Below are 26,213 nucleotides of genomic sequence, written 5' to 3' on the forward strand. Positions count from 1 at the left end.
GTGGAACAGTCTCCCCAGGGAAGTTTGCCAGGCACCAACGCTATAATCATGCAACACCAAGTAAATATGTTCCTATTCTCCCGGGTTCCGAGGAATTGCTATATTGGTTTTTGCAGCCGTGTTTTTTATGCTAGCAGCTGGGTGCTTATCCTACAGCTGGGTGGGGAAATGTTTTTTCTTTTTTCATTTTACATGTTTGTATTGTGAATAAACATTTATAAACAGATGTACCGATATGTACAGTGGTACCTCGGGTTACATACGCTTCAGGTTACAGACTCCGCTAACCCAGAAATAGTACCTAAGGTTAAGAACTTTGCTTCTGGATGAGAACAGAAATTGTGCTCTGGCAGCATGGCGGCAGCAGGAGACCCCATTAGCTAAAGTGGTGCTTCAGGTTAAGAACAGTTTCAGGTTAAGAATGGACCTCCGGAACGAATTACAGTGGTGCCCCGCAAGACGAATGCCTCGCAAGACGGAAAACTCGCTAGACGAAAGAGTTTTCCGTTTTGGAGGCGCTTCGCAAAACGAATTTCCTATGGGCTTGCTTCGCAAGACGAAAATGTCTTGCGAGTTCCTGCGGTTTTTCCCCCCTCCCCCTTTTTCTAAGCCGCTAAGCCGCTAATCTGCTAAAAGCCGCTAAACCGCTAATAGCGCTAATCCGCTAAACCGTCAATGGGCTTGCTTCGCAAGACGAAAAAACCGCTAGACGAAGAGACTCGCGGAACAGATTCTTTTCGTCTTGAGAGGTACCACTGTAAGTACTTAACCTGAGGCACCACTGTATTTCATTCTGCCCATAAACAGCTTCAATACTTCTTTGTAAGAAGCAACTCAGAAACTGAACAACAACAACAACAGAAACAACAGAGAGTGGAAAAAGCGGTGATTGCACAGTGCTAGGAGTTGCCAGCCTGGATAGCGAGTTCATTGTGGATTCATATCAGGGATTTCCCGATTTGTAACTCAGCCAGGTATTGTACACTAAAGGGAAGCTACAGGACGGAACTTCACTCCCTGTAGTTGTCATAATTTTGCATTACCGCTGAGAATGGCAAAGGCTTTTCTGAGGACAAAGGGGAAGTCAGAGCAAAAAGTATTATTCTTCCATTTTTATCTGTTTTCTGGCTCAGCTGCATGGTTTTGTTTTGTTTTTTTAAAAAAGCAACATTCTGCAGTCTTGCTGTTCAGAGGTCACCCGTCCCCAGAGAAAAATGAAAGCTGCCAATTTATACAATTATCGGAAACAAGGGTGAAGCTTCTCCCGAACAGCATCATTTCAAATGGTATAAGGGGTGGGGGGTGGGGAGGGGGAATCATGTCTGAAGAAGTCCCTGCATCCAAAAAGGTAGCATGTCAGGGAGAAGAGCCCAGCCTGGTCTCCTCTCCCAACAAACTATTTTTCTAGTTCTGGCTCCATGTTCAGCCACGGACGTGCAGAACACACACACACACGCTCAATGTCTAGGTCTGGGTACGGCTGCCCAAAGGCACGGACTGTGTGCAAGAAAAGCACTGCCATTGCCAGGATCGTGTTTAACATTCCACCACAAACTGCAGCAGTGAAACAGGAAGCTCTATTACAGTAGTAGCAGCAGCAGCGGCGACTTAAAAAAAAATCAAGCAAACCATATGCGTATGTAAGAGGCAAAAGAAGAGCAGGGGAATATCTCAAACAGATAATAATAATAATAATAATAATAATAATAATAATAATAATAATATATTATTTATACCCCACCCATCTGTCTGGGTTTCCCTAGCCACTCTGGGCGGCTTCCAACAGAATATTAAAATACAATAGTCTATTAAACATTAAAAGCTTCCCTAAACAGGGCTGCCTTCAAATGTCTTCTAAAAGTCTGGTACAGTGGTACCTCGAGTAAAGTACTTAATTCGTTACAGAGGTCCGTACTTAACCTGAAACTGTTCTTAACCTGAAGCACCACTTTAGCTAATGGAGCCTCCTGCTGCTGCCGCGCCCCCGGAGCACAATTTCTGTTCTCATCCTGAAGCAAAGTTCTTAACCTGAAGCAGTATTTCTGGGTTAAGGGAGTCTGTAACCTGAAGCATATGTAACCCAAGGTACCACTGTAGTTGTTTTTCTCTTTGACATCTGGTGGGAGGGCGTTCCACAGGGCAGGTGCCACCACCGAGAAGGCCCTCTGCCTGGTTCCCTGTAACTTGGCTTCTCGCAGCGAGGGAACCGCCAGAAGGCCCTCGGCGCTGGAAATCAGGCAATGGCAAGCAAACTGTCACAAAATGAGACTCATTCCTGGGATAGACAGCCATTTCCCTCCCAATATTGGAAGGCGTCCAATCCATACCGGGTTAAGTTTTGAGGCCCCCAATCTCCCAACTGCTCCCGATGGCTTCATAAAGAAGTTAAATAGCATTGGGAATATAACATTGCCCCACAGATCTTCATGCTATTCCAAGAGACCAGCCATGCAAGTGGAGGGGCATTCCAGAACAGTGCCCCCCAACACCCAACTCGCAGAGACACCCCAGGAGGACAACACAGTCAGTGGTAGCAAAAGCTGCTGAGAGATCCAGTGTGGGGCTGCCTACAATTGACACCCCCTCCAATTTTGGTCGGTATGGAGTAGAGTTCAATCCACTCCAACCCATTTCTCCCACCCAGGTTTCAGCTCTTCCATTCAGGCCAGTTCCCAGCTCAAGCATAACTAAATCATGGCTGAGGGTGGCCCTACTAAGTACTGACTTGGCATTCAATAATAGCATCACGAGGGTAGACAAGTCACCAGTTAACCTGCAGGGCAAGATCAGTAGAGGGGATGACCGCTGTTGCTCCCATAAAGAGCTATAATCAGTCTGATAAAAGCCAGGCTTTGAATCATAGAAGAAGAAGAAGAAGAGGAAGAAGAGGAAGAAGAAGAGGAGGAGGAGGAGGAGGAGGAGTCTGGATTTGATATCCCGCTTTATCACTATCCTAAGGAGTCTCAAAGCGGCTAACATTCTCCTTTCCCTTCCTCACTCACAACAAACACTCTGTGAGGTGAGTGAGGCTGAGAGACTTCAGAGAAGTGTGACTGGCCCAAGGTCACCCAGCAGCTACATGCGGAGGAGCAGGGAAGCGAACCCGGTTCACCAGATTACGAGTCTACCACTTTTAACCACTATACCACACTGGCTCTCATAGAATTGGGAAGGCCCACAACAGCCATCTATCTGGTCCAACCCCTGCAATGCAGGAATATTTTGCCCAACATGGGGCTTGAACCCACAACCCTTAAGAGACTGAGCTATTGTTCTCCCAGCGTTTTGTCTGCAGCATGTGATACCAGCAGCAAGGCAAGGCAAGGGGGATGCAACAGGAAAGGTCTAGGTGGGGGGGCTAACCCCCTCCCCAGCTCAACCCCCGTTCTCACCTGCTGAAAAACATTCCAGCAGGATTCTTTTCGAGCCTTTAGGTACAGTCAGGTTATAAACCGAAAACGAACACATTCCTTGTTAGGGAAGGGGTAGAAAGACAGTGGAGAAGCGGGTATGTGCATTTTGCAGAGCTAATAAACGAGCAATTACTAAGGATGGATGCACTCAAGGGAGAAATTCCAGCAGCAGCCACATCTGATTATGTCTCCTAAATTCAATTAGAGTCATTCATCTTTCAGGCTCCTTACGGATGCCAACTACACCGCCATCCATTTCCATGCCCTGCAAAACTGGTCTGGTTTCGGGGGCAGAGATATGGGGCCAAATTTTGGTAGATTTAATTAGCAACCTAGGTTTTCCAGAACTCGTTATGATTCCTTTTCCCTGAGAACCAGTAACACTGAACAATTCATTCAGCTCTCACTGGAAGGACTGATCCTGAAGCTGAGGCTCCAATACTTTGGCCACCTCATGAGAAGGGAAGACTCCCTGGAAAAGACCCTGATGTTGGGAAAGATGGAGGGCACAAGGAGAAGGGGACGACAGAGGACGAGATGGTTGGACAGTGTTCTCGAAGCTACCAGCATGAGTTTGACCAAGCTGCGGGAGGCAGGGGAAGACAGGAGTGCCTGGCGTGCTCTGGTCCATGGGGTCATGAAGAGTCGGACACGACTAAATGACAACAAAAATAATAATCTGACCAGAGAAACACACACACACAAAAGAACCCCTAACTAGTTTTCTGAGGGTGTAGAACATGGCCAACTAGGGTAAAACTAGACATTACGTGGGAGACTCTTGATCGCATCTCCCAATTTATTTGCTTAAAGGCAGCTTGCATGAGATGCAGAGCTAATTGCCTCCCCTATCACTCATCCCATAAGTATCTCTCTCACACACTTATTTGGAAATGGGCTGCAAAATTAAATGGGGCGTCTAAGGTAAACTGTTTAGGTGTAGGCCTGGGCGATATATCAGTATGAGGAGCAGACCACTATAGGTTTCACTATATCACTGGTGAAACGGCCACTGCTCCCAAATCCCTCTGCTAGTGACTTCCTCCAGTGAGCGTTGCGAGAAGAGGGACGCAGAAGCGGTGGGGGTTTCACCAGCAATACATCGCTGGGTGAAACCACCATCCCATTCTGCCCTCATACGAGGTGCCGATACAGCTTGTTCCTCCCTCAGCATCTTTAAACTGCTCGGCTGAGGAGCGTGCGGTTACTGCTCCTCTCCGAGCAGGTAAAGGATTCCCCAGCCCGGCTCTGGCTCCCCCGAAAGTGGGGGGAGCACCGGGGACTGCTCTGCCAGGGATGGGGTCCGGGGATGCCGGACTGTGATGCTGGAAAGCTGATGTTACCCAGCCCTACTTAGGTGTAGATGGAAAAACAGGTACAGTGGTACCTCGGGTTAAGAACTTAATTCATTCTGGAGATCCGCTCTTAACCTGAAACTGTTCTTAGCCTGAGGTACCACTTTAGCTAATGGGGCCTCCTCCTGCTGCCGTGCTGCTGCTGCCGTACGATTTCTGTTCTCATCCTGAAGCAAAGTTCTTAACCCGAGGTATTATTTCTGGGTTAGCGAAGTCTGTAACCTGAAGCGTTTGTAACCTGAAGTGTCTGTAACCCGAGGTACCACTGTACTTCCTCACAAGTATCTACGAATGAGTTTTCTAGCCAGCAACATTTCCTAAGTGCATCTCTAAAGACACACCACTGCAGCTGCAAAGGAACTACAGTAGAATTCTATCAGTTATATTTTATCCGCACAATCAGAATGAATTTCTGGAACCAAACTGCTTTTCCTGTGTAACCTGAGCAGGAGCAGTCACCATTAAGAAAAAGAGGTCGGAATAGGCCAATATATATGTGGGCTGTCCCTGGATCAAGTCATTTTTCACTAGACGGATGTTTCACTGAGAATCAATCACAGTCATTCTGTCATTTGAAAAACAAGATTTTAGAGCCGTCTGGCCCCAAAATGGAAGCTAGTCATTCCATTTTGGCGACTGCAACTATGGATTAAGGCAGAGTTTTCCAAATTTTTCATGTTGGTGATGACACTTTTTAGACATGCATCATTTCACGACATGGTAATTCAGTTTTACTAGCAAACCGGAGGTTAAACTAACCCCTTTCCAGCCCCGAGAGGAGCACACGGAGCGTTCACACGACACACCTACACTCTGCAGTCGGTACACGAACGTGTCACAACACAGAGTTTGGAAAGCTCTGTTTTAAGGAGCCATTTGGCTCCTAGACTATGTATCTGATTTTCTAACACACAGTGTTTTAAAATATGCACCACAGTCCTGACCCTGGCGAGAGAGCCGTTTTCCAGAGTAAGCGCCCCTCCTGGGAGCACCGCACATTTTAAACAGAACCATTCTTATTTATCTGATGGGAGTCCAGATTACCTGTATACAGTAGAACCTCTGCTTACATTACCCTCGGGTAACGTAAACTTCAGGCTGCGAAAGCCACAAACCCAGAAGTGTTTTTCCGGGTTTCGCCGCTTGTGCATGTGCAGAAGCGGTCTATCGTGCTGTGCGCATGCGCAGAACAGGCACCTCCGGTTGTGGAAACCTTGAGCTCTGGAACGGATCCCGTCCGCAACCAGAGGTACCACTGTATATAGAGCATCCATCCTGATTTGCTTGCACAAAGTATGTGGCGAGGTTAGATATACTCAGCTATTTACTGATCATTCATTTCGATTTGCTTGCAGGATGTTAGAAGGTGTTGTATCAAATAAACGTTACCCTGTGCTTTCTAGTGCATTTTCCTTATGTCAAAAGTCTCATTCAGCGGCGACAAGCAGATTTGTTGCACGAGAGCTCCAAATGAACTTTAATTAAGCAGCCTAGATGGGATGCGAGTGGCGCTGTAGGTTAAACCACAGAGCCTAGGACTTGCCGATCAGAAGGTCAGCGGTTCGAATCCCCATGACGGGGTGAGCTCCCACTGCTCGGTCCCTGCTCCTGCCAACCTAGCAGTTTGAAAGCACGTCAAAGTGCAAGTAGATAAATAGGTACCACTCTGGCAGGAAGGTAAACGGCGTTTCCATGCGCTGCTATGGTTCGCCAGAAGCGGATTAGTCATGCTGGCCACATAACCTGGAAGCTGTACGCCGGCTCCCTTGGCCAATAAAGCGAGATGAGCACCGCAACCCCAGAGTCGGCCACGACTGGACCTAATGGTCAGGGGTCCCTTTACCTTTAAGCAGCCTGGGTTTGCCGGTATGTGACTGAGTCCCACCCCAAAATAGCGACAGTCTGGAGGTGCTTTGGGAAAGCCCAGGTAATAGCCAGTTCACACCACAAAACTTGTGCCTCCAGGTCTGTGTGCCTGAATCCTAATTCAAAAATTCTATGCAAGTTTTAAAAACAAAATCTCTCATCTCTGTGCTTTGCAAGGGGTTGGGCTAGATGACCCTTTAAGGTCCCTTCGCAACTCTATAAATTCTATGATTCTATGGTTCTTATATAACAGCTGAGTGAGAATTCTGATACATCCCGCCCCCCCTTGCAAATGTTTTCCAAATAACTGGGGTTATTCAAAGCATGCCTTGCCCATCTCATGTGACATGTTGAAAACAGAAGACGAGTTCAAAAAAAGCCACTAATGTCAATGTTGATTTGAAAACGTCTTCTCAAGAGACGTTTTGTTTGACAAGAAGCTTTTGCTCTGCTTGCCTAGTCTGGGCATTTTAACAAGGCATGGCTGATCCCCCCCCCCCCCCACATCCTTTTCCGAAGAATCCAAAAACCACTTGTGAAATTATTAGACCTTAGATCTTTCTTCTATGCATAAAACCAAGATGTCAAAATATCTGGGGGAAGAAATCTGGGGGGAGGAGCGCAGCTATAGATCCACAGGATGTTTTTCTGCGGTCAAAAAAATTTAATATGTCAACTTAGCTGCCTTTGCTCTTTCAACAAATCCAGGCACATAGATTGTTGAAAGACACAGAAAATTGCATGTCCTGTACTGAAAATTCAAAAGAAGCTTTCCGTGATCTCTTGAATGCTCAAAAGGTACCAAGGAAGGGGGGAAAGCAGCCCAAATAATATTTAGCACATCCCATCAGATGTCAAGGAAATAAACAACTATCTGACTTTTAGAAGACATCTGAAGGCAGCCCTCTTTAGGGAAGTTTTTAACGTTTTTAACGTTTAGTATTTTTAACATTTTGCTGGGAGCCGCCCCGAGTGGCTTGGGCTACCCAGTCAAATGGGCAGCACCTAAATAATAAAACTGTTATTATTAGTAGTAGTAGTGGTAATAGTAATTTGGGAACACTTTTTAGTTACGTTGCAGGAGCTACATTGCTATCAATGGCAATTGTGACTTAAATAAGACTGGTGTGTTAGGCTTTGCACACAGGTAAAATACGTTCTCTGACCTAAAACCTAACCTCTGGACAGTGGTAACTGAGGATAAATCACCTGTAAATGTAAAGGTAAAGGATGGTTAAGTCCAGTCAAAGGAGACTATGGGGTTGGGGGGCTCATCTCGCTTTCAGGCTGAGGGAACCGGCCTTTGTCCACAGACAGCTTTCCGGGTCATGTGGCCAGCATGACTAAACCACTTCTGGTGCAACAGAACACCATGATGGAAGCCAGAGCACATGGAAACGCCGTTTACCTTCCCGCCACAGCAGTACCCTTTTATCTACTTGCACTGGTGTGCTTTCAAACTGCTGGGTTGGCAGGAGCTGGGACAGTGCCATCCCAGCTTTGCAACTTAAGAATCACAGAACTGTAGATTTGGAAGGGACCCCGAGGGTCATCTAGTTCAACCCTCTGCAAGGCAGGAATCTCAACTGGATCACCCATGACAGATGGCTATCCAACCTCTGCTTAAAAACCTCCAAAGGAGGACAGCTCATGACCTCCCAGGGGAGTCTGTTCAAACAGCTTTTACTGTCAGAAAGTTCTTCCTGTTTGGTCAGAATCTCCCTTCTTGTAACTTGGTTCCATTGGATTGGGTCCTACCCTCCGTAGCAGGAGAAAAATAACCAGTCGGGCATGTGTCTCTACCAGGGCCCTACTCGTGTGTAGGCTGAACTCATGACAACAAAGAGCTTGCTCCATCCTTCCTGGGACAGCCCTTTAGATTTTTGAAGATGGCTATCATATCTCCTCTCAGTCTCCTCTTTACCAGGCTAAACATACCCAAAATCCTTCAACCACTCCTTATAAGGTTTGGTTTCCAGACCCATGATCATCTTGGTTGCCTTCGCACTGCAGTAGGATGCTGACTCAGCCATGCTGCTTTCTCAAAAACATTAAACGTTGCAGCGTATCACTGCACTCTTTTTTTATCTTATCAAATTAAATTTGCAAAAGCAGCTGCAAAAACTGCTCCAAGAATGGTTGCAAAGGTGTTGGTGGGTTTTAGGTAACAGCTTCACAGCCAGCTATTCTCCAGTTTAAGCTAAACCGCCCTGAAAACGTGCCCAAATCCTTTCATCATACAGTGGTGCCTCGCAAGACGAAAAGAATCCGTTCCGCGATTCTCTTCGTCTAGCGGTTTTTTCGTCTTGCGAAGCAAGCCCATTGACGGCTTAGCGGATTAGCGCTATTAGCGGCTTTTAGCAGCTTTTAGTGGCTTATCAGGCTTAGCGGCTTAGAAAAAGGGGGGGGGGGAGCGGAAAAAAGTCGGAAAAACTCGCAAGACATTTCGTCTTGCGAAGCAAGCCCACAGGGAAATTTGTCTTGCGAAGTGCCTCCAAAACGGAAAACCCTTTCGTCTAGCGGGTTTTTCGTCTTGCGAGGCATTCGTCTTGCGGGGCACCACTGTAGTTTATCCTGGGGCAAAATAAGGGATGTTTATATGGAAATCAGCAGGGGAACTTTTGAAGTGGCTCCACTGCTCTCAAATTGGTACATCTGTCTGCACTCTTAAAAAGACTAGGAAGATAGAAACACAGTTTAAGAGCAAACAACAAACCAACAGTGGGGACTGGGTTGGCTCAGGACTTTTTGGGGGCAAACCTCCTTTCTTTTGCTCATGTGAAACTCCTTTCGGAAACAGTTCTGCTCAAAGCCCACTCCTTGGGGAAAAAAGCAATAACCTCGCACAAAAGAGCACGTTTCACCTATGATTAAATGTGAAGTGTGAATGGGCATGACAGTGGCAGAGGCAAGGCACGCAAACACACACCCTGCAGGCTTTTTTGAGAGGTCATGCACCAAGGGTTTGGAGTACGCATTCAGACAGCTCCGATGTCAGGAGTGGCTGCTTCTGAAAACCATGAGCCATGACAAAGACCACTGTGACAGACTGGCACACAAACCCACAAAATTTATTCATCTCCTTACTAATGTCCCTTTGACACACACCTATGTTACCTCATTCGCAACACACCGATGTTCCAAAAGGAAAACGACAACCAGCCAGTAGGCACTGCCTTAGCGTCTGATTCCCTCCCCGCCCCCACTGTGCTAATTAAGTACCAACCGTGCATGTACACAAATGTGCACACACTTTGTTTTTCAAATATTTTCCATGCCCTGAAGTGCACAAAAAAGCACAGACTCAGGCCAGGCAACTGTAAATTCTCAGCATACTATTTTTAATGTGGGCTGCTTGCACAGTTTTCCTTTTTTTGCCCCCTTTGCAAATCTGAGGAATCACAGGGGGGGGGGGAATCCATTCAGGAGTGTGCCAGAAATAGTTACGAGCACAGCCATAAAATAAAGAAAGCATCAAGGAAGCACAGTGGTGCCTCGCAAGACGAAAAGAATCCGTTCCGCGAGTCTCTTCGTCTTGCGGTTTTTTCGTCTTGCAAAGCACCCCTATAAGCGGCTTAGCGGCTTAGCGCTATTAGCGGCTATTAGCAGCTTAGCGGCTTAGAAAAAGGGGAGGGAGGGAAAAAATCGCAAGAACTCGCAAGACGTTTTCGTCTTGCGAAGCAAGCCCATAGGGAAATTCATCTTGCGAAGCACCTCAAAAGACGGAAAACCCTTTCGTCTAGCGAGTTTTTCGTCTTGCGAGGCGTTCGTCTTGCGGGACACCACTGTACCGGGCAGGGGAAGGGGAACAGCACCAAGTCAAGAGTTGATTCACCCACCCCAAAACCAAACCACTTTTTGCAACCCCAAACGGAGTGTTTTGAAGGCTAATGTCTCCCCTTATTGGATCATCACTGGATCATCCTTGGATCAGACAAACCCAAATTTACAGGTGGGAAAGCATTGAGACTAGTATCGTTTAAGCAGGCTTCCTCAAGACTCGGCCCTCCAGATGTTTTGAGACTACAATCCTCATCATCCCTGACCACTGGTCCTGCTAGCTAGGGATCATGGGAGTTGTAGGCCAAAAACATCTGGAGGGCCGAGGTTGAGGAAGTCTGCGTTTAAGGGTAACATCATGTGGACTATCAAATTTAACAGAAATGCAACAGCTGCAAAAGTACAGCAAACTCCAGTGTGAATAAGTCCCAAGAGTGATATATTGATCAGCTGTTTGATTTGGTGGGGTGGCCATACTGAAAAACATGCAAAGGCCCTTAAGGTAAAGGTAATGGGACCCCTGACCATTAGGTCCAGTCGTGGCCGACTCTGGGGTTGCGGTGCTCATCTTGCTTTATTGGCCGAGGGAGCCAGCGTACAGCTTCCGGGTGGCCAGCAAGACTAAGCCGCTTCTGGCGAACCAGAGCAGCGCACGGAAAAGCCGTTTACCTTCCTGCCGGAGCGGTACCTAACCTACTTGCTAGGTTGGCAGGAGCAGGGACCGAGCAACGGGAGCTCACCCCGTTGCGGGGATTCAAACTGCCGACCTACAGATCGGCAAGTCCTAGGCTCTGTGGTTTAACCCACAGCGCCACCCGTGCCCCTGAAAAGGCCCTTAGGTCCCCTGTAACCGTTAACCGCACAACCACACCCCCAACTAAAAACACCTTTCAGCTGCTATCTAGGAAACAGAGTAAGACCTATTGCACTCCAATGGGGATCAAAGAGATCGCCAACCAAGCATGACAAACTGGCCACTAAAACTGCCCAAGGAAAGATGAAATCTGGATTAAATACCTTATCAAAATTTACAGGCTAGCATTTGGATGGCGGTGGGTGGGCTCAGCAAAACCTTGCAAGTATGGACACCACCGATTCCCTAATAAACTCCCAAGTGTAACCACCCTCAGACGGTAAAGGTTTTGACTTTGGGAGAAGGAAATGGAATAGTGGCGGCAGTTTCCATACTTTCCTAACATACTCTTCTGTCTTCCCATGGTTTCAAGTTGTGCTGGGATCTATCTGACAGGCAAACTTGTGAAGCTACTGCCGTTTCATATAACTTCACTCTACTTTTTTGGCGAGCACTATCTTAGCATCACATTTATATTTTCTATCAATCTTTGAATTACTCCTAAAATAATTTCGGCTTCTGGACATTAAGATATTCTGCTTAGTAGTTCTTAAATGAAACAACATTGATAGCGCTAATTAAGTAATACTATACAAAACAAAAATGAAAGAAAACCCTGCTGTTTTTCTGGTTACCAACCTATCAGCAACATTTTCAATTAAAAAACAACAACTTTCAATCCAAAAAGACACTTAGACTATTAAAAAAACAACAACACACAAGGTTGTGCATGTCACCAGAGGAAAGATGGGATATATAAATAATGGAAATAAATAAACTGGAATAGTCTACACGAGAGGGTCCAGGTGTGTCTTAAATCAGCATCCCAGGTGTGCACTGTAATAAAAGAACAACTCACAAGACCCTGATCAATTCAGTATCTCTGGTGTGAAAAGGCAGTATCACTTCACATCAAGTACACACACCATGAAACGTCTGGAACAAGCATGAACACAACTGCTGCAGTGCCCAGGTGAGTTTCTGCAGAAGCTTCACTATCTTACCGTGGAACAAATGGATTTTAACAACCCGGTATTTAACTCCGTTTTATGGTTTAAGCTTCCTTGAGAACTCTCATGAGGGCTAGTAAAAGAAGTATAATTTGCTTTAAATAAATATATGTCCAGGAAACATAATCCATTTCCACCATGGCACATTACTGCGGTTTCGGCAGACACAGTAATCTGCCACACAGCCATGGGTGTGTGGGTGGGTATGAATCAACGCAGTGGTGAATTTCTAAAAAGAAAGGTGTTGGGGGAATCAGGCCACGCCTCAAAAGCCGCACCCTCTATCTTGGGCACTCCCAGGCAGAGGGGAGCAAGCGGCAAACATTCGGACACAAGGGGAAAGACTAAGGCAGGGGTAGGCAAACTAAGGCCCAGGGGCTGGATCCGGCCCAACTGCCTTCTAAATCCGGCCCATGGACGGTCCTGGAATCAGCATGTTTTTACATGAGTAGAATGTGTACTTTTATTTAAAATGCATCTCTGCTTTATTTGTAGGCCACAGGAATTTGTTCATTTCCTCCCCCCGCAAAAAATATAGTTCAGCCCCCCACAAGGTCTGAGGGACAGTGGACCGGCCCCCTGTTGAAAAAGTTTGCTGACCCCTGGACTAAGGAATCAAACCCACATCACTGGTAGCAGGCATCTGGCTCCATGCAACCACTCACTTATCCACTGAAAAGCATCTTATGTGGGGCAGGAGTGAAGTGAAGTTTCTATTGCAAAAACTGAACACGTGTCTTGGCGTGAGAGGCAAGCCGCTTTAGGAAGGGGGTATAACCAGGCTTCAGATGTTTGCTGGGCAACACTTTTCAGCCTTTGGAAAAGCAGATGCACTTCTCTTCATTGCTAAATGTCAGGCCTGAGCCAGAGCTACTGATAGGTTGCTGAAATTGTAGAACCATCAGATTGTAGAGATGGGAAGTACTGTGAGGGTCATCTAACCCAACCCACTGCAGGAATCTTTTGCCCAATTTGGGGCCCAAACTCACAACCCTGAGATGATGAGTCTCATGCTTTATTAACTAAGACGGTGGCCACTTAGTGCCTCCTCCAGTCTACCACACTGCTGTCGGGTTAGTGTTGCGTATGAACCCAATATTTTTATCTCCCACAGGGAAACCACAAATGGTTAACCATGGAACAAATCTTAGCTATACAGCTTGTGGTTTTGTTTAGAGTGAGATAAATCGCAAACCCAGCTTCTGGTGTGATGGTAAGCCAATCTATAGCTTAGATCACAGCAACTATAGTGGGGTAGGAGACCTGAAAATAATGCAAACGTATTTCAAACCTGGAAACCAATGTGCCCCTTTGGTTTCAGATAGTACATGGGTTGTGGGACGCGGGTGGCACTGCGGTCTAAACCACTGCGGTTGGCAGTTCGAATCCCCGTGACAGGGTGAGCTCCTGTTGCTCTGTCCCAGCTCCTGCCAACCTAGCAGTTCAAAAGCACGCCAGCGCAAGTAGATAAATAGGTACCTCTGCGGCAGGAAGGTAAACGGCGTTTCTGTGCACTCTGGTTTCCGTCACGGTGCTCCGTTGCACCAGAAGCAGTTTAGTCCCGGAAAACTGCCTGTGGACAAACACCAACTCCCTTGGCTTCAAGTGAGATGAGCGCCACAACCCCATAGTCACATTTGACTGGACTTAACCATCCAGGGGTCCTTTACATTTTTTTTTAACCTAGTACATGGATAGATGAGTCTAAAAAGCCTGGGACACAAATGTTCATGACCTTCTAACAGCTATGGTGGCTCATCTACTAGAAGTAATGTATTTAGCATTAACTCTGGAAGCGTATACTCAATTCTGACCGAACTAAGCCTCCTAGAGCAAAAACCTCCCACACCTGCCCACCAGAAACAATATTTCCATATTGTCAGGATTCAACCTCAATCAGTTAGCCAAAATCCATCCCCCACAACCACCTCCAGACACCCAAACAAGACATTCAGCACCCTCACTTGTTCCGATTTAAAGGAGAGGTAGAGCTGGGTATCATCCACATACTGGTGAACATCCAGCCTAAACCCATGGCGATCTCTTCCAGCGGCTTCATATAGATGTCAAAAAGCATGGGGGAGAAGATGGAGCCCTGAGGCACCTCACAAGTGAGTGCCCATTGGTCCGAAAACTTACCCCCCAGCCAGTGTTAGAAAATGAGATATGAAAGCTAGGAGCTAAATGGGACCTTAAACCTATGTTATGAGCGCAACAATGGAATGTCTAGGTGTGCTTTAATAACAAGAATACAAAGCTGAAAATAAATGAACTGCAGCTAAAATATTATGTTCATTTTTCACATTGTTCTAGTCCTTCCCTTGCCCACCCTCCTAATATTCTTAAGGGGTCTCTTCTCCATTCTTCAGAGAGTAGCTGGAAGTGGGGAGGCTGAAAAAGCTCCCCCTTTCCTTCCACTCTGCAGTTTTAATCTGAAATCTTAGGCACAGTACTGCGCCCAGAGCTCAGAAACTGCTCACGTGAATGAAATTTCCTGTCGTAAAATGTGCCTAGAACAATGGGAGTTTTGAACACTGCCCCCAACACCACTTTCTGGACATGACCCAGGAGGAAGGAGCGGAACCACTGCCTAACAGTGCCCCCAGCTCCCAGCCCCGCTAGAAAAGTCCTGAAGAATACTATGGTCAAAAGCCACTGCGAGATGCAGCAGGACCAGAACCAGCTTTCTCCTCTTGTCCTTAGTCTGCAAGACATCAACAACCAGCGCGACCAAGATGGATTCAGTCCCATGATGGGGGCTGAGTCCCGACTGGAAGGGATCCAAAAGGGTTCACATCCTCCAGACATGCCTGGAGTTGTTCAGCAACCACCCGCTCAATCACCTTGCCCAGGAATGGAAGATTTGAGACTGGGCGATAGTTGGCCATAGTGGCCAGGACCAAAAATCCTTTTTTAAGAAGCGGTTTAATAACCAACCGCCTCTTTACAGGGTTCAGGGAAAACTCCCTTGCAGAGGGAAGCATTCACCACCCCGCAGAGCCCATCGCCCAGCCCTTCCTGGCTTGCTTTTATGAGGCAGGATGGGCAAGGATCAAGGAGACAGGTGGTCAGTTTCAGTCATCCAGAAAGCCTGCCCACATACTCATAGGTAACAGGTTGAAACTGATCCCATTCAACCTGACTCAGACAAGAGCTCTGGCACCTCAACCATGCTACTATGATGGAGAGCCAGGAGTCAGCAAACTTTTTCAGCAGGGGGCCGGTCCACAGTCCCTCAGACCTTGTTGGGGCCAGACTATATTTTGGAGGGGGGGGGAATGTACAAATTCCTATGCCCCACAAATAACCCAGAGATGCATTTTCAATAAAAGGACACATTCTACTCATGTAAAAACACCAGGCAGGCCCCACAAATAACCCAGAAATGCATTTTAAATAAAAGCACACATTCTACTCATGTAAAAACACACGGATTCCTGGACTGTCCACAGGCTGGATCCGGCCCCAGGACCTTAGTTTGCCTACCCATGGCGGAGACTATTCATTCTTCCAAATCTGAGCAATTTTTTCTGCAAAAAACCTTTGCAAAATAATTACAGGAGATCCCCACCAACCCTGATGTCGAATGTGGTTCTGTTAAGACTATGAACCACCTGAAAGTATCTCCTGGAACTGTTTTCTACAGGTGCAACAGAGGTGGCAAAGAGGATTGCTATCACCACATGGTAGGTTTTACGTTGAGCTCTAACCCATGTTTGGTCCTTTTTGGAATGAGTTTTTAATGCTATGAGCATTAATCTGGACTAGACAAATTATGTGCACACCCACACAATCCACGAATGCACAATCCACAAAATCACAAACTGGTTTCTACATGCACAAGAGAGAGGGAGAATATTGTATCCTGAATCCGAGAACACACACAAACTCCAAAGCCATAACCCATCACATCCCCAGTGGAGGCCTGGAAAAAGCATGCTCAACAAGCCTTCTTCTTCTTCTTCTTCCTTTTTCTTCTTATGTGTGATCTGTATCATATCCTCATTTTGCCGTCTCCCCTCCAACTAAATAAAAAACCCCAGATTTGAACTTTTTTTGCCTCTTATGTCCCCAAATATGCCGTTTATAATCTATGAATGATCTATGAAGAGATACACACCATCCATGATGTATGGAAGTGAGAGCTGGACCATAAAGAAGGCTGATCGCCGAAGAATTGATGCTTCTGAATTATGGTGTTGGAGGAGACTCTTGAGAGTCCCATGGACTGCAAGAAGATCCAACCTCTCCATTCTTAAGGAAATCAGCCCTGAGTGCTCACTGGAAGGACAGATCGTGAAGCTGAGGCTCCAATACTTTGGCCACCTCATGAGAAGAGAAGACTCCCTGGAAAAGACCCTGATGCTGGGAAAGATGGAGGGCACAAGGAGAAGGGGACGACAGAGGACGAGATGGTTGGACAGTGTTCTCGAAGCTTCCAGCATGAGTTTGACCAAACTGCGGGATGCAGTGGAAGATAGGAGTGCCTGGAGTGCTCTGGTCCATGGGGTCATGAAGAGTCGGACACGACTAAACGACTAAAGAACAACAGCATAGGTTTAAAGATATGTGGGTCTTCCTTCAACTTACCCACGACTTCCAAATTATTTTCAGTACATGTGAAAAGGATCTAGGAGTCTTGGTTGACCACAAACTTGACATGAGCCAACAGTGTGACGCGGCAGCTAAAAAAGCCAATGCAATTCTGGGCTGCATCAATAGGAGTATAGCATCTAGATCAAGGGAAGTAATAGTGCCACTGTATTCTGCTCTGGTCAGACCTCACCTGGAGTACTGTGTCCAGTTCTGGGCACCACAGTTCAAGAAGGACACTGACAAACTGGAACGTGTCCAGAGGAGGGCAACCAAAATGGTCAAAGGCCTGGAAACGATGCCTTATGAGGAACGGCTAAGGGAGCTGGGCATGTTTAGCCTGGAGAAGAGGAGGTTAAGGGGTGATATGATAGCCATGTTCAAATATATAAAAGGATGTCACATAGAGGAGGGAGAAAGGTTGTTTTCTGCTGCTCCAGAGAAGCGGACACAGAGCAATGGTTCCAAACTACAAGAAAGAAGATTCCACCTAAACATTAGGAAGAACTTCCTGACAGTAAGAGCTGTTTGACAGTGGAATTTGCTGCCAAGGAGTGTGGTGGAGTCTCCTTCTTTGGAGGTCTTTAAGCAGAGGCTTGACAACCATATGTCAGGAGTGCTCTGATGGTGTTTCCTGCTTGGCAGGGGGTTGGACTCGATGGCCCTTGTGGTCTCTTCCAACTCTATGTTTCTATGATTCTATGGATGTATTTGTTTTCAGAAGGTTTAAACGCACCTCTCTACCTGCAGCACAAGAGTCAGTTCAAGGGGAGCAGGTGGCAGTGCCACAATGATGGTATGTCCACCGTTTTGGCGTAGTTACATGCAGCAAACCAATGTTCACAAGCCAAAGTGGGGAGGTGAGTTAAACTGGCACAAGAACACTCATTCTGAGAGTATTTTGAAGCATCTGTTTGAGTTTAAGCAAATAAAACATTTTGCAGCCCAGTGACTCCATAGGGAAATGCCTCTTGCATCAACTCATCCGATTCAAATTTTCCATTGCATTTCAACTTACATACATGCATAACCCCTACACCCCCCCCTCTTCCTATTTATTTATAGCTTGGGAAGGAAGCCCCAATTAATCTCACAGACTCACAGGGTCCACATACACTTAATTAACTGCACAGTAAAGTTAACAGTCTAGCAGGCAGGGATGTGAGCATTTCCGATTTCACAAATCGGTACAGGGCGCAGAATTCAGGACCTCAAGACTAACTGGATTCCTTTTCCTTTCCTCTGCCTTGGTTTAAGGAACTCGGCTGCTAGTCCAAAACTCTCTAAAGGCAGATTTCAAACCAATGTGAGCAATGCCAGGTAATATCCCAAAAGCCAGTCCTGGGGGTAGGTGATGGGCAGGCTGGGTCTTCAGCACAGCTCTAACGCCCACTAAGTAGATCTGGCAAATTTGCTAACTACATGTCCTTTATACAAGTCACAGAATCGAGCTTTTTGTAACTGAGAATTTGGGAGATCCTGGTGCCATTTCCTACCCTATGAAGTATACACTTGAGGAATACAACAAGGATGTATCCCTCCGGAAATTGTTATAAACAAGTGAATAGTCAACCCCAGCGTTGACTGTTCTCGCAAATAATCTTATACCGTAGGAAAACACTGAAATGTGCACGGCAGGTGAAAACAACTTATCTTTGCTGATGGAAATGCTGGATTTCAATAGTGCCACACCACACATTTCATCCCACCCCGTGCACCACTGGGGAGACATGTGGGAATGCTTTTAGGTCAGCAGTAGCCCCTCTTTCCAAAAAGGTGCATTTAAGCCCTCTGTTATGGGCAAATGGGCCTCAAGCCATTATTACTGCCAAGAGTGTTTAGGAATCCTCTCTTAGGAATCCAGTCCTATTATTTAATCAGTTCTTCAAATGCATTACTTTGAAATTCAGCATCTGGATTTCAAATTTAGCCAATTAAAGGCAGCCCTATATAGGGAGAGTTTTTGGTTTATTTTAATGTTCGATGTTTTATTGTGCACTTATATTTGTTGGAAGCCGCCCAAAGGTGGCTTGGGCAACTCAGTCGGATGGGTGGGGTATAAATAATAAAGCTATTATTATAATTTCTACAGAAAACAACATTTCCAGTCACTTGAGGAACGCACTGCTTGGCAGTACTTTAGTCACCCCTTGGTTTAAAAAACTTCACATAACGTTGCAAACCAGCATTCCTTACAGCGGAATCATCCTGACGGGAGTTCGAAATGTCGTTCCTTTTGACGAGGAAGACTGTGGGAAGAAGAGGAAGGTCAAAGAGGGAGGAAGGGGGGCAGCCTGAGATAATGAGCCATTCATAAGGAAAGGGTAACGGACAGCGTAGCTTCATGCAAAGATGATGCAACGGCCGTCCTACTCAAGTGGTCAGCACTAAATCCAGCCACTCATCCTCTGACAAGAGACCATTGAGCCCCTGTGGCACATACAATCACTATGAAAAGAAACAGAGTTCCTGGTATAGTTTAGCTATAGATTACCAATACAGCCTGGTGTGATTCTAGCGAACTTTGATCCACCGGTTTTGACTGATGTTCTGGTTTCATCTTTATGGGATTAGCTGCTGCGTTAGTTTCTCTTTTTATGTAATGATGTTTTACTGCTTTATTCTACCCTGATTTCCATTTTTATAGCTTTAAAACACCTTACGGTATTTTATTTGTTAACCGCTTCGAACTTTTTTGAAAAGTTGGGTGTTTTAAAAGGAGTGTTTTAAACGAATGAATGAAATTGGACGCTTGGTACCGCTCGCTCTGCAATATAGCTGTAAAAACTATGCTCGATTTGAGATTTCAACAAAAACTAGAACCAACAGACTTTGGCAATCCCTTACGACGTATTCAGCGGAACCATGATTTTCAAGACAGTCCTCACCTCAAGTCTGGCAAATCTGGAACTATGCTTGATGATAGTTTCTCCTTGGGCTTTTGTTATTTTAACTCATGTGCAACTACTTAATTCTACGTCTGTCAGCCTGGGTAGCTCAGTTGTTTGGAGTGTGATGCTGATGATGCCAAGGTTGCAGGTTCAATCCCCGTATAGGACAGCTGCATATTCCCTCAGGGCCCCTTCCAACTCTATGGTTCTACATCCCTATTTTATGCTTTGTTTTTCATCTTTTAATTTTTGTATGTTGTCGTAATTGGTTATCTCTGTTTTATATACATTTTTAAATGAAATAATAATCATAAACTTTACCCCCCCCCCAAAAAAAATATGAATGAATAAAATAGGCGAAAGACTTAAAATTCTCTACCGCCCCAAAGGGCAAGGCTAGATCTAATGGACTTCAATGGACATTAGAATAAACATTTTAATGTTCAAGAAAAGAACTCAGCTGGGGGAGTGCGCTTGTTTGCTGGAAATCTTCAAACAGAGGTTGGAAAGACGTCTGTTGGGGGAACCCTTGTTCTGAGCAGGGGGTTGGACTACGAGACAGCCCAACACGCTCTGTCCAACTCTATGCTTCTCAAAACATTAATATCTGTGAAAGTTCCGACTTTGGAATGGTGCGTTCAAGTGGTTGCCTACCAGTAGGTGCATCCACAAAACACAGTCTCAACTCGCGCCATCCCACCTACCCCAAATCCCAATTTCAAAATCCACACAGGATTATTATATTTGCTTATCGGCTTAAGGAGACTAACAGAAGAGATCGTAAAGGAAAAAGAGAAATTATATGAACAAGATATGATGTGGAAACACCAAGATAAGACTGGATAGAATTATGAACTTTGGACTGATTGGGACTGATTTGGACATTAACGCAGTAATAAGAAGATGATCTGAATCCCCCTTTGGATCTTGAAGTATGGGTTCCCCCAACAAAATTTAAAAATTTGGCTTTGTAATTTGGAATTTATGCGATGTGATTTAATTTGATGTGATTGGCCAGTTAATAAAAATTATTTAAAAAAAACAAACAAATCCTGATTTCAAATGCTGTTCATTATATGGAAAAGTGGAAGGATCTCCCACAACCTGGATGCCACACAGTTCCCCTAACCTAGATCCCAAGTTTGGACCTTGCACTGATGTCCTGAACCCACGTAGTCCAAGGTAGAACAACAGGTGGCAGTTTCATTCCTTATTGGGCAAAGCACTCAAGTTACTGCGTCTCCCAAGGTGCACACATCAAATCTACTACAAAGCTAGCTAGACATCTCCTCTCTAGGTCTGTGCGCTGAACTCGTGACTTAGGTGTTAAAAAGTGCCTATGGTACAGTAAGTTTTGTTCAGCAATCTTAACTAAGCCCCACCGAAAAGGAACTGTGGTGGTACTACCAAACCCCACGTCGAGCTTACTCAGAACAACAAAGTTTGCACAAAACATTATTTAATAATATGCACAATTAACATCCGAGAGGGGACAAAAATGAACACAGCACCTCATGGACTGGGGGGGTGAAAACGTTTTAGAGGCTAAGATTTGGTTCTAGGCTCAGTCATGCTTAGAGACGACCCATCAAAACCCTGAAGTAACTGGATGATCTTGACAAATGGAGAGCTGGGACAGTAACGGCAAAAAAGAAATTAATCCAAGGCCAAATGTGAAATATTCCACATTTTAAAATCTTAGAAAAGTAGCAGCAAAAGGACGAGTGTGGTAGGACGGGAAAAGACCCACTGATTTACTGAACCATGAACCTCTGTGGACAGGAAATCCTTGTTCAGATGCGTGGAGCACCCTGAGGAAGTGGTGAGTACTCCTGAGCAACAGCGGAAGTTCAGCTGTGTGCCAAAGGTAGTAGGAATGCAAAATACAAGAACACTTAGCATGGTTACAACATACAATGCATGTATTCAAAACAAAAAACAAAAACCCAAGATATAGTCTACACAATACATAACCCAAGGGTTAGGCTGTATACCAAACATTTAACAATTTCATGGTACCATAAAATCAAATGGAATATGTAGCCAGTCGTTTGCTATTTCAAATCCTTAGAAGTGCAGGCAAATTTGCAAGCAAAATGCATTTCTGCAGCTTCTACTCGGTTGACCTTCTATATTTGTTTGGATCTCCCCCCCCCCCAAAAAAAACCTATCAGGCTACCAAATACACGTGTACTTGACAATTTAATGGGTATTTATATTTTTATCTTTTTTAAAAATTGAAACCCTCTTGCCTATGCTAAGCTGAAAAACCCCAACAACCGTTTTCAAAAGGTGAAGATTTATCATAAATCAGGAAGGAATAATGCAATGTTGTTAATCTCCATCCCTTCTACTCTCCATATGCCTCCCAAAACACTTTAATTCAATTAAAGATTTTATATCAGCGGGTTCAGACCGACAAAGTTCAGGGCTGCAATGTTCCCTCTGTCGAAACCCCCTGGGAAAAACCTACAAATCAATATCCTGTTCACACCTAGAACTTGAACTGCATATTTTCTTTTTCCTTTAAAAAAAAAAGAAACTCCCATATCTGTTCTTGAAAGCCAAGCTCACTCGAAAGATCCAAAGTTTCCCCCCATTAATGGATGCTTCTTTTGTTGAAAGGACGAGTCTGTCTGCATGCATCTGGCGCAAATACTTACTGTCTCCAGCCGTTTCCAGGAGGGGGAGAAACCAGCTCAAGCCAAGGAGGCATCGAGAGATATGGGACGTAAAAGGACAATGAAGCAAGACAAACATCGGGATGCTTCTAAATGTGGCAGAATCGTCATTAGGACAACAGGCATTCCCAGGGAAGCCGAGTGCTTTCCGCGCTCATGAGAAAACAAGTTTTGACAGCGGAAGAAAGACGTTCCAGGCTCGCTATTGTTTGAGGCAACCCGGCACAGCCCTTTTCTCCTCCCCCTATTACAGGGCATGAACATTATATGCATCTCGACCACTCAGCGGGGGTGACGCGCAGCTGTCTTTCACGGAGGCAGATTATGAGTAACAACAACCTGAAACGTGTCTGTACCAACCCCTTTGCATTCATAGCCTTGCAATCTTCCCCCAGCCTACCAGGTGAGATGATTGTGTTACGGAAAGAGTTTGGGGTAGTAAAATATCTCCTTCATCTCCCCCCCCCCCGCAATTAAAAGAAACACCCCTCATTTGCTCAGTCCAGACACAGCTATCACAGCCAAGAACCACAACAGAAAACATCAAGACAGAAATTCCAGGGAGACAAAGGCTGCAATCCTAAACGTATTTATTAGGAAGTTAAGTCTCACTGAAACTCGGTGAGTTTCACTTCCTACGATACACGTTGAGCATCATTCTAAACATAAGGAGCCATATAACGCCTGATCTATTTGGGGTACACAATATCTGTTTATAGAAAATAAATCCTGGCTGTTTCTCTGTTTTGTGGTACTAGTTATTATTAATAATAATAATTATTATTATTAATTGAATTTATATACCACCCGATACCTGGGGTCTCAAGGCGGTTTACAGAACGCTGCGTTAGGAAAAATAAAAATAAACTATTTAGTAGTGAATAACCCCCTTGACCACTTGACCTCTTAATGGCTCTGCACATGAAAGGGAAACGTTATAGGTTACTGATCCTATGGTTTACATCAGGGGTCAGCAACCTTTTTCAGCCATGGGCTGGTCCACCGTCCCTCAGACCATGTGGTGGGCCGGACTATATTTTGGGGGGGAAATTAAACAAATTCCTATGCCCCACAAATAACCCAGAGATGCATTTTCAATAATAGCACACATTCTACTCATGTAAAAACACCAGGCAGGCCCCACAAAATAACCCAGAGATACATTTTAAATGAAAGGACACATTCTACTCATGTAAAAACATGCTGATTCCCGGACCGTCCATGGGCTGGATTGAGAAGGCAATTGGGCCGCATCCGGCCCCCAGGCCTTAGGTTGCCTACCCCTGGTTTACATGAATACTGTACACAGTAATGGCGGCACTATAGAGGACCTTGGTTGCCAAGCCAGATTGTGCTGGCACAGAGCCTTCAAATTCAACAGTTGCACAGACAATATACGAACTTTACCTGAAAGCCAACTCAAGAGTGGCACACGGATGCCTGGCTGCCTTTGCAATACGTAACTACTGTGAGTGTGGATCTTATGACTCCCAAATTTATTAAAGAGAAGAGGATAACTGACTGGAAATACCCCTTATGACTAGTGCATGACTTAGTCATGAAAAGACTAAGGACTCATCCACACTTTCCATTAAGTGTAGACCTAGCTGTTCAGTTTTCAGTTTGGTCCGGGACTGGTCACTCCCACTTGAGTTTCTGCCTCGGGTTTTACTTGGGGAAAGACCCCTGCAAACACACCTTTTCCCATTCATTAATTCAGTCCACTGTTCAGAATGTCTCCACCTCCAGCTCTGCCCACCCATGGCAGCAGGGTTGAGCAAGCACAATTCCCCCCTCAATTAAGGGTGTCTTTGCGCTAAACTTTCAGACCTGCCCACAAGCAAAGCACAGTGAGGGACTGAGTCCATGCATTTTGGTTTCCTTTTTTGCACTATAACTGGAATTAATGGGGGCAGGGAGTTATACAAACTGCTCAGCTTGTGGGATTAGTTGCCACGAGGTAAGGGTAACTGATGGTTGTCAGCTTAGAAAGCTTCGAGGGAAGATCAGAAGGTATGATTGCCAGCTGCTATTAACCGTGATCTCGAAATGGTCGAACTGTAGACATAGAAGGGACACCAAGGGTCATCTAGTCCAACCACCTGCAAGGCAGGAATCTTAACTAGATCATCCATGACAGATGGTCACCCAACCTTTGCTTAAGAACCTCCAACGAAAGCTCACAACCTAGGGTTGCCATTCTTCAAAAAGTGAAAATCCAGACACAAAAGTTGTTGAGTCTTTTTGTTTGTTCTGGAGGGGGGCTTTTTTGGAGGAGCTTTTTAAAGTTTTGCCCAAAATACTGCAAGATCTCAAACAAAAATGAAGTTTTTGAGCTATTTTTAAGGAAATTCACAAAAATCTACACTTCCAACATGGGTTGCCATACATCCAGATTTCCCCCAGACATTTCAGTGATTTCCGCCCGGTAAAGGTTTCCAACAGCTGAACCCCCGCAATATCTGGAAAATTCTGGACGTATGGCAACCCTATCACAACCTCCCAAGGAGTCTGTTCCACTGTCAAACAGCTCTTACTATCAGAAAGTTCTTCCTGATGTTTAGCTGTAATCTCTTTTTTTTTTTGTAACTTGAAGCCATTGGATCAGGCCCTAGCCTCCAGAACAGTAGAAAACACTCTTGCTTCATCGTCCATGCGACAGCCCTTTAGATATTTGAAGACAGCTCTCAGTCTCCTCTTTAGGAGGCTAAACACACCCAATTCCTTCAACCATTCCTCATAAGGCTTGGTTTCAAGACCCTCAATCTTCTCAGTCAGCCTCCTCTGCACATGTTCCAGCTTGTTAATATCCTTCTTAAATGGTGGTGCCCAGTTGGGTGGGGTCAACTGTGGAAGCGAGGCCTGTTGCCTTCCTACTCTGCTTGTGGCCTTCCTTCCCAGAGGCATCGAGGTGGGCCCTGAGTCTCTCTCAGCAAGCCTGTCCATCCAACTCTTCCTATTATGTCCCCATACACCAGTGGTTCTCGAAGGGTGTGGTGTGCCAAATTGGCATGGCAGGAGAGTATGGCAAATGTGGTGGGAAGATTCAAGGACAATCAAAGAAACATTTAAACATTTCAGTTCCCTATAGTACAGCACATATGCAGAGTATGGATTGGTATCTTTTCAAAATATATTTTCCAACCAATATGGAAGATCAGAAAAAAAAACCAAAGGCTTCTTTGTGTTGATGAGGAGATTAGCGTTGGTTTGTCTCAAATTAAACCTAGTATAAATGAGATTACCTGGCAAAAAGAAGCTCACACCTCTAATGAGTTTGTATATGTACTTAAGGTACGGATGTAAGAGGCTTGTTTATAATCCTACTTTGGGAATGATTCATGTTCTTATGTATTATTATTATTATTCATTCAATTTATAGACTGCCCTTTATCAGAAGATCCCAGGGCGATGTGCAACATTAAAAACACACTGCAGAACATCAGTGATAAAAACATAATGAGACAGCCTAATACAGTAGTAAAATACTCTTCATAACAACAGTCCACTTCTCCACACTGTCACTGGCCAGAGATTATTTCATAGCCATAGGCCAGGGTGAAGAGGAATGTTCCTGCCTGGTGCCTAAAGACTTCTTGTGTTGGTGCCAGGCAAGATGCTCTGGGGAGAACATCCCACAATTGGAATGTCGCTGCCTTGTTTTACGTTTTCGGTATGTCCCATGGTCCTATTATAAAATTGTTATGCTCTATGCCAGGCATGGCCAAACTTGGCCCTCCAGCTGTTTGGGGACTACAACTCCCATCATCC

At 45.3% G+C, this 26,213-nt stretch overlaps 1 protein-coding gene across 4 annotated transcripts in view; it reads right to left on the minus strand.

Annotated features, from left to right (window-relative positions):
- Nucleotides 1-26,213, minus strand: part of GJC1 (gap junction protein gamma 1) — a 35,319-nt gene that overhangs the window by 6,991 nt on the left and 2,115 nt on the right. Inside the window, exon 1 of one of the 4 annotated variants that reach the window (XM_079949889.1) lies at nt 22,425-22,667. The exons of the other annotated variants lie outside the window; for them this stretch is intronic. The gene's annotated coding sequence lies outside the window, so the exon portion shown is untranslated. Of the gene's footprint in view, nt 1-22,424; nt 22,668-26,213 lie in introns of those variants that run through there. 4 annotated transcript variants of the gene reach the window in all.

This window comes from Podarcis cretensis, assembly GCF_951804945.1.
Source record: "Podarcis cretensis genome assembly, chromosome: 13".
Lineage (NCBI taxonomy): Eukaryota > Metazoa > Chordata > Lepidosauria > Squamata > Lacertidae > Podarcis > Podarcis cretensis.